The sequence below is a fragment of the Eschrichtius robustus genome, chromosome 4 (assembly GCF_028021215.1).
Source record: "Eschrichtius robustus isolate mEscRob2 chromosome 4, mEscRob2.pri, whole genome shotgun sequence".
Taxonomy (NCBI): Eukaryota; Metazoa; Chordata; class Mammalia; order Artiodactyla; family Eschrichtiidae; genus Eschrichtius; species Eschrichtius robustus.
Genome location: NC_090827.1, coordinates 111,433,808 through 111,447,462, shown reverse-complemented (window position 1 = coordinate 111,447,462; position 13,655 = coordinate 111,433,808). Strand labels below are relative to the sequence as shown.

The following is a 13,655-nucleotide window of genomic DNA, read 5'->3' as shown; positions in this document are numbered from 1 at the left end:
TGGTTATGGTTTCCTTTGCAGTGCAAAAGCTTTTAAGTTTCATTGGGTCCCATTTGTTTATTTTTGTTTTTATTTCCATTTCTCTAAGAGATGGGTCAGAAAGGATCTTGCTGTGATTTATGCCACAGAGTGTTCTGCCCATGTCTTCCTCTAAGAGTTCTATAGTGTCTGGCCTTACAATTTAGGCCTTTAATCCATTTTGAGTTTATTTTTGTGTATGGTGTTAGGGAGTGTTCTAGTTTCATTATTTTACATGTAGCTGTCCAGTTTTCCCAGCACCACTTATTGAAGAGGCTGTCTTTTCTCCATTGTATATTCTCCCCTCCTTTATCAAAGATAAGGTGACCTTAGGTGCGTGGGTTTATCTCTGGGCTTTCTATCCTGTTCCACTGATCTATATTTCTGTTTTTGTGCCAGTACCATATTGTCTTGATTACTGTAGCTTTGTAGTATAGCAGGAAGTCCGGGAGCCTGATTCCTCCAGCTCCGTTTTTCTTTCTCAAGATTGCTTTGGCTATTTGGGGTCCTTTGTGTTTCCATACAAATTGTAAAATTTTTTGTTCTAGTTCTGTGAAAAATGCCATTGGTAATTTGATAGGGATTGCACTGAATCTGCAGATTGCTTTGGGTAGAATAGTCATTTTCACAATATTGATTCTTCCAATCCAAGAACATGGTGTATCTCTCCATCTGTTTCTGTCATCTTTGTTTTCTTTCATCAGTGTCTTATAGTTTTCTGCATACAGGTCTTTTCTCTCCTTGGATAGGTTTATTCCTAGGTATTTTATTCTTTTTGCTGCAATGGTAAATGGGAGTGTTTCCTTAATTTCTCTTTCAGATTTTTTGTCGTTAGTGTATAGGAATGCAAGATATTTCTGTGCATTAATTTTGTATCCTGCTACTTACCTGTGGTCTTATTTTGCATTTCCTTGATTAGTGATGAGACTGCACTTACTTTCATACGTCTTTGGGAAGTCTGTCCTTCTTCTGTGAAATTTCTGTTCATGTTTTATGTCCCTTTTTCTACTAAGTTGCCTTTCTTGTAGATTTGTAAAAGTATACTAATCTTTTGTCAGTTATTTGGGTTACACACACCTTCTCCCAGTTTGTGGTTTACCTTTTTGAATTATTTAATGTGTCACTTGATAGAAACAAATGTGCTTATCTTACGCGGTTGATATAGTCAACATTTAAATTTAGCAATTACATCTTGTTTAAAAAATCCTTCCATATCCCAAGGTAGGAAAGATATTCTTTCATTTTTTTCCTTCTAAAAAAGTTGTGCCATTTACATTTCAGTCTTTAATCCGTTTGGAACTGATTTCTGTGTATGGGAGTATGATCGGCGCCATTTTCTTTTTCTCCATAAAAATAAACGACTATTCCAGGACTACTTATTAAACATTCTCTTCTTTCTTGAAGATCTTCAATACCACTGCCATTATAACAACAGGGCTCCCTTTACGTGAGGGTTTGTTTCTAGCATCTCTATTCTATTTCCTTGAGTGAATTCCTCATTGTCTTTATTACAAGCTATTTATAAAAATTTTTGATCCCTGGCATAGCAAATGCTCCTGACCTTGTAATTCAGGAACATATTAACTATCCTTGGCCCTTTTATCTATCCATATACATATTAGACTCAGTTTGCTTAAATACCACACACAGATAGCACTGTGTTTTGAAATCATGCTGAAACAATAAATCAATTTGAGATGAACTGCTCTTTATAATATTGGCTCTGCATCCTTGAACATGGGAGTTGTCTTCTTTTATTTGGGTCTTGTATTTATAGCTTATATTAGAATTGTATACTTTTCTCAACATGGGGATTTTTGATAAAGCTATTCATATCATCTGAGAATTTGGTAGTTTTATCTCTTCCTTTTTAATCTGTATGTCTTATATATCTTTTTTCTTACTGTTTTACAACAGCTAGGACTCCACGAATGATGTTGAATAGGAGTGGTTAGAGTGGACATCCTTGCCTTGTACCTGATCTCAGGAGGAAAGCATTCACTCATTTGCTATCAAGTATGATGTTAACTGTAGGTTTTTCATAGATGCCATTTATCAGGTTGAAGAAGTTACTTCTCATTCCTAGTTTGTATGGAGTTTGTTTTTTTAATACCATGAATGGATGTTAAATTTTATCAAATGCTTTTTATGCATTTATTGAGATCATCATATGGCTTTTCTTCTTTAGCCTATTTATATACTAAATTATATTAACTGATTTTGAATACTTGAACCAGCCTTGCATTTCTAGGATAAACCTCACTCGGTCATGACATAGTATCCTTTTTATATATTGCTAAATTCAATTTGTTAATATTTTGTTAAGGATTTTTTTGTGTCTATGTTCATGAGGGATATTAGTCTGTAGTTTTCTTACATTGTCTTTTCCTGGGCTTAGTATCAGATTAATGTTGATGTTATAAAATGAATTAAGAAGTGTTCCATCCTCTTTGGTATTCTGAAAGAGGTTACATACAATTGGTATTATTTCTTCCATATGTGTTTGGTAGAATTCACCAATAAAACCATCTGGGCCTGTAGTTTTCTTTGTGGGAACATTTTAAATTATGGATTTAGGGGGTCTTTTTCATAAATACAGCAATATTTAGGTTATCTATTTCTTCTTGAGTAAACTCTGGTAGTTTGTATTTTTAAAGGAATTTGTGCATTTAATCTAAATTGTCAAACTTATGGAAGTAAAACTTTTCATTATATTCCCCATTCTCCTTTTAACTACCCACAGGATTTGTGGTAAATTCCCCTCTTTTATTCCTGATATTGTAATTTGTATCTTCTCTCTTTTTTCATGGTCAGCTTGGCTAGAAGTTTATCAATTTGATTGATCTTTTCAAAGAACCAGCTTCTGATTTCATTGATTTCTCTATTACCTTTTATTTCTACTTTTAGCTTTACTTTTTCCTTTCTTCTGCTTGCATTAGGTTTAATTTGCTCTTCATCTTCTATTTTCTTGAGGTGAAGACTTAGGTCACTGAGTTTGGGAATTTTTTTCTTTTCAAATATAAGCATTTAGTAACACTAAACATTTCTCTCTAAACAACTATTTTAGCTGCATCCCATAAACTTTGATATGCAGTGCTTTCATTTTTATTCAATTCAAAATATTTAATTTTTTGTGACTTCCTCATTGATTTGTAGGTTATTTAAAAGCGGGTTGTTTAATTTCCAAATAATAGGGATATTACAAATATCTTTATGCTATTGATTTCTAGTTTAATTCCACTACTGTCAGAGAACATATTCAATTCTTTTAAATTTGTTTTTATAGGCCAGAATATGGTCTCTCTTGTTCCATGTGCACCTGAAAGCAATGTGTATTCTGCCCTTGTCAGATTAAATGTACTGTAAATGTCAGTTAGGTCCAGCTGGTTGATGCTGTTCATGTCTCTATATCCTTACTAATTATTTTCTACCTGTCCTATCAGTATTGAGAGGAGTGTTGAAATCTCAGCTGCAATGGTGGATTTGTCTATTTCTCTCCTCTGTTCTGTCAGTTTCTGCTTTAAGTATTTTGAAGTTCTGTTGGCAGATTTATATACATTTAGGATTGTGATGTCTTTTTTGTAAATTGACCCTTTGATCATTATGTAATGTCCTTCTTTATCCCTGCTAAATTCCTTGTTCCTGGTATTAATGTAGCTACTTCAACTTTCTTTTGATTAGTGTTTACAGAATTTATCTTTTCCCATCCTTTTACTTTTAACCTAACTGTATCTTCATATTTAAAGTGGATTTCTTATAGACAGTATATAGCTGGGTCTTGCTTGTCTATCCATTCTATCTCTGTATTTTAATTGGCGTATTTAGACCAGGTGTTAGCAAACATTCTCTGTAAAGGGCCAGACAGTAAATATTTCAGGCTTTACAGGTCCTATGTTCTTCACAGCAGCTACTCAACTCTGCTGTTGTAGTGAAAAAGCAGGCACAGACAAGATGTAAACAGATGAGTGTGGCTCTGTTCCAATAAAACTATTTATAGACACTAAAATTTGAGTTTCATGTAATTTTCAGGTGTCAGAAAATGTTATCCTTCTTTTGATTTTCTTCCAACCATTTAAAAATGTAAAAACCATTCTCAGGTAGTTGGACATACAAAAAAGCAGCATGGGCTGTAGTTTGCTGACCCTCGCTCTACACCACTGCTCAAATCATTCTTCAGCTTACAATCCCTTAGTGACTTTCTATAGCTCTTAGGAGAAAATTCAAACTCCTTAAAATATTGTCTCTGCTTCTCAACTCTTCCTGCCTTGCACCCTATGCTCTAGCATGACAAAATGCTGTAAATTTCCCTTACACTTCAGACTATTTCCTAGCTCCTGAGGCTTCATTCATTCTTCTACTTCTTCCTGAACTGTTATTTCTTGTCCTTCTCTGTATGGCACATTCCTGCATATCCCTTAAGATTCCTGTTAAGTATGTACTTCTGCTGTAAAGTCCTCCAGTACACCAAGTACTTTACTCTAGGACAACACTATCATACCATCTCCCCTACCATTGTGCTTAGTACATCAAAGGCACTCATGAAGGAATGACTGAATGAATGAATACTTTAAAATATAAGAGGAAACTGAATGTGTGCAAATGTTTGCAATAGTAAGAACAAAGTCAAATTCTAAGAGGTAGCTATGTTTTTATGGTCATCAAAACATTTTAACTAAATTGATTATAGAAAAATTTTTTTAAATCTCATAAAAACTGAAAGCATTTTCTTAATTATAAAATATCTATTAGATTTTAATATTAAATGTAATGTAACAAACTCTCAGAAGATGGTGCTAGCCCAATATGTCAATAAGCCAAGAAATAAATAAATAAGACAACTGACCAAAAAAAAAGCTTCATCTGAAAAAAATAATGGAACTACTTAAGGAAAAGGCACGAGTACAGATAATTCCTAACAAAAACCTTTTTCTGAAAGAGGAAAACTTCATTCCTGAACCTAAGACTAAACATAAAATTTAATCAATTTTCACCAATTCTTATTAAAGTATAGAATACCAATCAGTAATCTTTAATGGTTCAAAAAGAGATCCTAAGGAAAGAGTGAGCTTAATTGTGAGCTTAACTGCAAACCTGAAAACATTCATCTCCACTGATAAAGAATTCAATTCATAGTTTCAATATATTAGCAAATCAAATTAAAACTCTATATATAAATGGCAGGGGTAGGGAAGAAGATGGAATAAAGAAGGAAGCAAAATTATACACCCATCTTTGGTCTTCAGTTTTAAACCAATGTCTTACACTGCATTACACAAGTGATATATTTTAAATAACTCACTATGCTAATACTTCAATATGTGATATAAATACATGGAAATAAAAGTGGTTTTTAAAAACCGTATCAATGGTAATTTTACTTTAAAAAGTTATAAAATTATTTTACCAATATTTAATAATATATTTTATTAAAATGTAATAATACTTTTGGACCTCTCCATTTGGCATAACTCATTCAACAATTATTTATTTCATTGTCTTTTATATATAAGTGTCTTGGAAGAAAATAAAGCATTATAATAAAACCTCATTTGGGGCCAAAAGTGGGTCAATTAACCTGAGTGGTTACATAATTCTGTCTATTGCCAACAAAAAAAGTCAACCTCAAAAATCAAAAATATACTATCTCTGATATTAAATAAACACGTTGAAAACAAAAGATCCACAATCCAATTCCAATGAAGAATCACATGTCACTGAAACAGGTGATCAAACTTTAAAGCTGACAAAAAGAAATGTTTAAGACCTTACTTCTTAATTGATCACATCATATTACATTACACATCTAGAGCATAATATGAAAATGAAAGAGGAGGGAAGGGGGTAGGGCACAACCTTTAAAAGAATGATATAGCCATAAGACATGACAAAGACTGGTTAGAACCAACTGGGTCCACGATGGCAGAATATTCAACTTCCAGTGGACCTTGAGCCTCATTATATGCTCATTGTAATACATTAGCTTGCTAAATGACACACACACCAGCACCATGACAGCTCTGAGGCTAACTATAAAAGGCCAAAAAGTGGGCGGTGGCCCAATTCATGGAAATTCCCGCCCTTTGCCCCTGAAATAGTTGGAATAATCCTCCCGCTCATTAGCCTATGAAATTACCCAGCCCATAAAAACTAACCACACCATATTTCAAAGCTCTCTTGCCTTCTGAGACGGCCCACACTCTGTCTGTGGAGTGTGTTTCTCTCTAAATAAATCCACTTCTTACCTATCACTTTGTCTCTCACTGAATTTTTTTTGCGATGAGACATCAAGAGTATCAAATTCCCCGAGAACAAAAATATGTCTCAACATTGGTTGTCAAACACCTCTCACTATGCCTTTGCCATAGTGCTGATTTAAAACGACACTTCTGTCTCAATCTAGGCCATTTAAATGTAAAAACTAAGTGGGTCTTTATGGTGAAAAGACTTCAACTGTTGTTTTCTTTTTAATCTATTTATTTTTATTTTTATTTATTTTTGGCTGCATTGGGTCTTTGTTGCTGCGCGCAGGCTTTCTCTAGTTGCGGTGAGCGGGGGCTACTCTTCATTGCAGTGCGCAGGCTTCTCATTGCGGTGGCTTCTCTTGTTGTGGAGCACGGGCTCTAGGCACGCGGGCTTCAGCAGTTGTGGCACGCAGGCTCAGTAGTTGTGGCTCACGGGCCCTAGAGCACAGGCTCAGTAGTTGTGGCACACGGGCTTAGTTGCTTCGCGGCATGTGGGATCTTCCCAGACCAGGGCTCAAACCTGTGTCTCCTGCATTGGCAGGCAGATCCTTAACCACTGCGCCACCAGGGATGCCCGACTTCAACTGTTTTTAAGAGATTGTAACATTTGTTTAAATGTTTTTTAAAACTAATATTTAAGCACAATAAGGATCTTTTAATCCAAACTATTAAAGGTTTAAAATACCATTGATATGCTGAAGAAATATTAAAAATGAGAATACACAGCAGCACTAGGAAAAAAAAAAAAAAAAAAACTAAGGAAAAGGTGCCAAGAGTAGAAAAGAAAGAAAAATTTCTGGAAGATAAAATGAGCTGGTAGAAATAACTCTCTAAATACGAGATCTAATATTAAAATTTCTACTATGAACCCTGGAATAGGTAGGGTGTCTCAATTAGGGTTCAATCAATGAGGCAGAACCAGTATGGGTGATAAAGAAGAAAGATTTATTACAATGGTTAGACTTTACATAACTGTGGGAGTTACTGAAGCAGTAGATGTAGGCTACCTACATTAGATGCCACTGCATCTAATCTTGAGCCTGAAGTCACTATAGGTCAGCCAGACCAACAGTCAGGAAGGGAACTGGATAAGAAGAGCAAGGACAAACTGGAACCTGTAAGGATAAGCTGGAACTGATAAAGACAAATGAAATCTGCAAGAACAAACTGGAACCTGAGGGGATGACAGGAACCGGCAATGACAAACTGAAACTCGCATCTGTCTCTCACCAACCCAACCCTGACGCCAAGGGTGACTATAGGAGAAGCATGCACCCTTCACTAGAGAGCTGTACATGCGGGGCAAGTATTCAGAGATGCTGGAGGGGGAAATCTGACAGGAGCTGAAGGAACTGCAGGTCCACATGCTATCCCACACATACAAGGTGAGCCAGCAAATCAGTGATACAGTGTGAGAGCTGCCGCAGTGCCTAGTACTTGGCACTGACCCTCAGAGAGTCAAAAAGCATGCCTGCCGCTTCGCTTCCCTCTTACAAATCTTCCACAAAATGTCTTTTGTAACCAATGCTAACTGACCAATACAGGGAGGGAAATTTTGGGAAACGTATTTCCAGTTTAGCCAAGCTAACCTAGTACACTGTCACCACACAGAGAAACAGCAGTGCACCCACATAACCTCAAGCTGTCACAAAGGTATAAAGAGAGAAAGGAACGACAGCTGTACAGAGTGGTAAACTCTAAATCAGTCCAAAGTAATTCCTTTCTAACTTCTACAATGGACAGGGGTCTCAGTTATTGCCTGTCTATATGCCCATGTTAGAAGCCTGACTGTCAATATATATACTCTATAGTAAGGGTGAAATATATTGCAAACCCTGAAGGTTGTCCTCACATTCCAGGTAAGAACTACTAAGAAAATCCAATAATGACCTGCATCATAAATTTTAAAACCCAGATCAGCTACTAATACTACTCAATTATATCTTCATATTTAAATAGGAATAAGCAAGAGTCTACAGAGCTTAAGAAATCAAAAACATGAATGGGAGGACACAGAGCTATTAATAACCCTCAAGAAAACAGTCAATAAAGAAAATGAAGGACAATGAAAAAAACAAAGCAAACATCCCATTCTTGTCATCTCCAATCTCTTCCCACTCTGGCAGTGGAGGCTACAGCAGTGGCAACAGATGCTGCTGATTCTGTTTCTTTCATTTCAGCTTTGTGGTTGTAGCAATGGCTTCAGCAGGAATTGGAGGGCAATGAGGAAGGCTGGGGCACATCTGGGATGGTAATGTTCAATATTTTGATGAGGATAAAGGTTATATAGGTGCATAATTTGTCAAAATCAACAAATGGTACACTTAAAATTTTTTCATTTCACTGTAAGTAAATTTTACCACACCGAAAAAAAAAAAAAAAAAAGATCTCTAAGTAATGTACAATGAAGTGTTTAGGTGTAAAGTGTACTGCCTACAACTAATTTTGAAATATATCAAAATATAGATGAACTGCTTAGACTGATAGAGGGATGGATAGATACGCGATAAAGCAAACAGAACAGAATGTTCATTGTAAATTCTAGATCAGGGGTCAGCAAATTATATAGCATGTAGGCCAACCTGGTCTGCCACCTGTTCTTATGGCTCACGAGCTAAGAACAGTTTTTACATTGTTACAAAGTTGAAAATAAATGAAAAGAATAATTCATGACATAAGAAATATGAAATTCAAATTTTAGTGTCTATAAATAACATTTTATTGGAACACAGCCACACCCATTCATTTACATATTGTCCATGCCTGGATTGGTACTACAACGGGATAGTTGAATAGTTACAACAGATGCTGTATGTCTTGCCAAGCCTAAAATATTTACTATCTGGCTCTTTTCAGAAAAAGTTTGCCAAACTTCTGCTCTAGACAGTGAGTATACAGGTATTTACTGTAAAATTCTTTCAACTTTCCTGAATGTTAAAATTTTTATAAGAATGTTAAAAAAAAAAAAACAAAAACAGAACAATAATCATAAACTGACTCTACAGTGGCTCATGAGGAGGGGAAGAGAGGGTCCAACAGTCCTGAGTGCTGCAACCAGCTTTTCTAAATCCTACCTGCAAGAAGCCATGTGCTTGGAATTGCAAAAAGATGAGAAAACTACACAACCAAGTTTGTAGTCTTGAAGAGATGCTCTGTCCCTTAAAAATCGGCCTAGTAACATTCTACCCACCAGCCAAGGAAAGTGTCAAGGAAGCTTGATGTTACATGAAGTCTTAGGTCAAAGAAAGAAAAATTTTAAAAACATCCATGAGAAATCAAAACATCAAGCCTTCCCCCATTCTCACTCTCAGTTGAAGACTGGTATCAGTTTCCAAGGGTTCTGAAACAAAGTACCATAAAATAGGTGGCTTAAAACAGTAGTAATGTATTCTCTCAGAGTTCTGGAAGCTAGAAGTCAGAAATCAAATTGTTGGCAGAGCCATGCTCCCTCTGAAGGCTTTTGGGAAGAATCCTTTCTTGCCTCTCCTTAGCTTCTTGTGGTTACTAGCAAACCTTGGCATTCCTTGGCTTGTAGCTCCATCACTCCAATCTCTGCCTCCATCTTTACATGGCTTTCCTCCTTAAGTGTCTGTATCTCTGTCCAAATTTCTCTGCCCTTAAAAGGAAACCAGTCATTGGATTTACAGATAACCCTAATCAAGTACGACTCATCTTAACTTGCTTACATCCACGAAGACCATATTTCCAAATAAGGTCACATTCACAGGTACCGGAGGTCAGGATTTCAACATATCTTTTAGGGCAAGGGTCCTCAATCTGCCGGGCCGTGGACCACTACTGGTCCATGGCCTGTTAGGAACTGGGCCACACAGCAGCTGGTGAGCGGCAGGCAGGCGAGCGAGCGAAGCTTCATCTGCCGCTCCCCAGCACTCACGTTACCGCCTGAACCATCCCCCCCCATTGCTCGCATTACTGCCTGAACCATCTCCCCCCACAGCCCCCGTCTGTGGAAAAATTGTCTTCCAAGAAACCGGTCCCTGGTGCGAAAAAGGTTGGGGACCGCTGTTTTAGGGGAAAACAATTTAACCCACAGCAAGGACTGTGCTTCCCATTTCACTGAGAAACTAGAAACAGTCAGGAGTCCTCCTACATGTCACCAGATCTACACATCAAATATAGTATAGGCAGTCGTCTATACTCCTGTTAGCATGAATCAATAAATGATCCATGCTCCTACCCAAAGTCAAACCATTTATTTGTACACTAAATCCTACCCCCCTCAACTACATAATGACACCACTCCAGCAATTCTAACATCCCTCTCCTATATCATCAATTTTACTCACTCTATTTCATTTCTATCAGCATACAAACGTATTTTTCCCATCCTAAAAAACGAAAGCAAAAACAATTCTAAAACTCCTGACCCCACTCCCCCCTTCCATTTCTCTGCTTTCTTTACAGCATACTCCTCAGAAGAATCATCTATACTTATTAATTCTAATCTCACTTTTGTCCTCACCACTTCACCAAAATTGATCTTATAAAAATAAACAATGAATGGTTGCTAAAGCCAATAGTCAATTATTGATCCTCTTCTTACTTACCTATCAGCAGCATCTGACATAGTTGATTCCTCCTTCCTTGGAACATTCTCTTCAACTAGCTTCCAGAATATCATACTCAATACTAAACACAGACAAGTAACATTCCATGAAATGTCCTATAGGTACACTGAGATATAGGACTTTTAACGCATTCTTTGAAATTATATCAATTTCATCAAGAATATCAGCAAGACCGCAGGATACAAGATTAATATATAAAAGGCAACCACATTCCTATATACCAGCAATGAACAAGTAAAATGTGAAATTAAAAACATTATGCCATTTACGTTAATACCCCCCCCCAAAATAAAATACCTTGGTGTAAATCTAACAAAATATGTACAAGATCTATAGCTTGTAAAGGAAATGTACATATAGAGAAAAACTACAAAACTCTGATAAACAAAAGCAAAGAAGAACTAAATAAATGGAGAGAACTAAAGAAATGGTGATATATTCCATGTTCATGGGTAGGAAGACTCAATATTGTTAGGATTTCAGTTCTATCCAACCTGATCTATAGATTCAATGCAATCCCAATCAAAATCCCAACAAGTTATTTTATGGATACTGACAAACTCATTCTAAACTTTATATGGAGAGGCAAGAGACCCGAGTAGCCAAAACAGTATTGAAAGAGAAAAACAGAGTACTGACACTACCCAACCTCAAGATTTACTAAAAAGCTTCAATAATCAAGACCATGTGGTACTGCAAAAGAACAGACAAATAGATCAATGGAACAAAACAGAGAGACCAGAAATAGACCCAAATACATATAGTCAACTGATCTTTGACAAAGAAGTAAAGATAATACAATGGAGCAAAGATAAGTTTTTCAATTGGTGCTAGAAAAACTGGACACACATGTGCAAAAAAAAAGAAAAAAAAAATTAATCTAAACACAGACCTTACACCTTTCACAACAATTAACCCAAAACGGATCACGGAACTATTTGTAGAATGTAAAACTATAAAACTCCTAGAAGATAACATAGCAGAAAACCTAGATGACTTTGGATATGGCAATACCTTTTTAGATACAACAGCAAAGGCACAATCCATGAGAGAAAAAATTGATAAGCTGGACTTTGTTATTAAAATTAAGAACTACTCTGGGAAAGACAATGTCAAGAGAATGAGAAGACAAGCCAGACCTCACCAAAGAAGACACACAAATGGCAAATAACATACGAAAAGATGTTCCACATCATACTGTCAATCAGGGAAATGGAAATGAAAATGCCAATAACATAGCACTATAACCTACTGGAATGGCCAAAATCCAGAACACTGACAACACCAAATGCTGGTGAGGATGAAGAGTACAAGGAACTCTCATACAATGCTGGTGAGAGTGCAATCTGGTACAGCCCTTTTAGAAGACAGTTTGGCAGTCTCTTACAAAACTAAACATACGCTTACCATTCGATCCAGCAATCGCTCTCCTTGGTAATTACCTAAATGATTTGAAAACATGACCACACAAAAACCTGCCCACCGATGTTTACAGCACCTTTATTTGCAACTGCCAAAACTTAGAAGCAACCAAGATGTCCTTCAGTAGGTGAATGGACAAATAAACTGCACTAAAAAGAAATGAGCTATCAAACCATGAAAAGCCATGGAGGAGCTTTAAGTGCACATACTAAGTGGAAGAAGACAATCTGAAAAGGCTACGTACTACATGATTCAAACTATATGACACTATGGAAAAGGCAAACTATGGAGACAGTAAAAAGACCAGTGGTTGCCAGGAGTCAGGAGGAGGGGATAGGTGGGGAGCACACAGGGTTTCTAGGGCAGTAAAGATACTCTGTATGATATCATAATGATGGATACATTCCATCACATATTTGCTCAAACCTTCAGAATGTATAACAACAAGAATGAATCATAATGTAAACTATAGACTCTGGGTGATTACGATGTACCACTCTAAGTTCATCAATTGTAACAAAAGTACCACTCCCGGGGGTTATTAATAATGGGGGTAGGGCTATGCATACGTGGGGGCCGGCGGAATATGGGAAATCTCTGTACCCTCCCCTCAATTTTGTTGTGAACCTTCAACTGCTCTAAAAAATAAAAGTCCTAATAAAAAAAAAATCTTTTTAAAGAATATCAGTAAGCAGGCTGATTGGTTCTGGAATTAAGCTCCCTTGGCTATCACTACAATTAAGGACTGAATCCCGTATAAAACTATGTCAAGAAATGTTGTTTTCCTCAAATCCTTCAATCCTTCACAGTAATTTAGCAAAGAGTTTTCTACTTCAGAAACTCTAACATTAGCAAATCTCTAGCATCATGAAAAGCACTCAAGATCCTACTTTAGAGCGCTCTGTGCGTGTGTGTGTGTGTATACAAATGAGCAGGAGGAATTCTTAGAGAAAGCCAAATTTGGTCCATATACATTTTTTTTAAGATCTTGATGAATTTGGCATCATAGGAGAATTAATAGAAACTTTTTTTTTTTTTTTTTTTTTTTTTTTAGAAACTTTTAACATCTGACAAAGTTCTTGGCTTTTATGGGTTGTGGCAGTTTGGGGGATTTTGTTTAATTTTTTTTTTTTTTTTGAATTTAATACATGTGCACAAAGTTCTGTGGTAAGAAAAATTCGACAGTATAGTAGTCATACTTTGGAGCAGCATCAATTCTAAACGACACAAAAGTGATTATCCTAGAAGGATTATCACTTTGAGGTACTACTCTCCCTTTCCATTCCCTCTCAACACCTGCTTGTATTATAGCAGTGAAATAAAAAAAAAAAAAAAAAAAAAAAAAGCTTAGGTTAAAGGCGAGATGTGATTTAAAATGTCACAT

General features: G+C 36.3%; 1 protein-coding gene across 1 annotated transcript in view; it reads right to left on the bottom strand.

Annotated features, from left to right (window-relative positions):
- The window catches only part of RAB28 (RAB28, member RAS oncogene family), a 91,299-nt gene that overhangs the window by 31,224 nt on the left and 46,420 nt on the right, over positions 1 to 13,655 (bottom strand). The gene's annotated exons all lie outside the window — the stretch shown is intronic.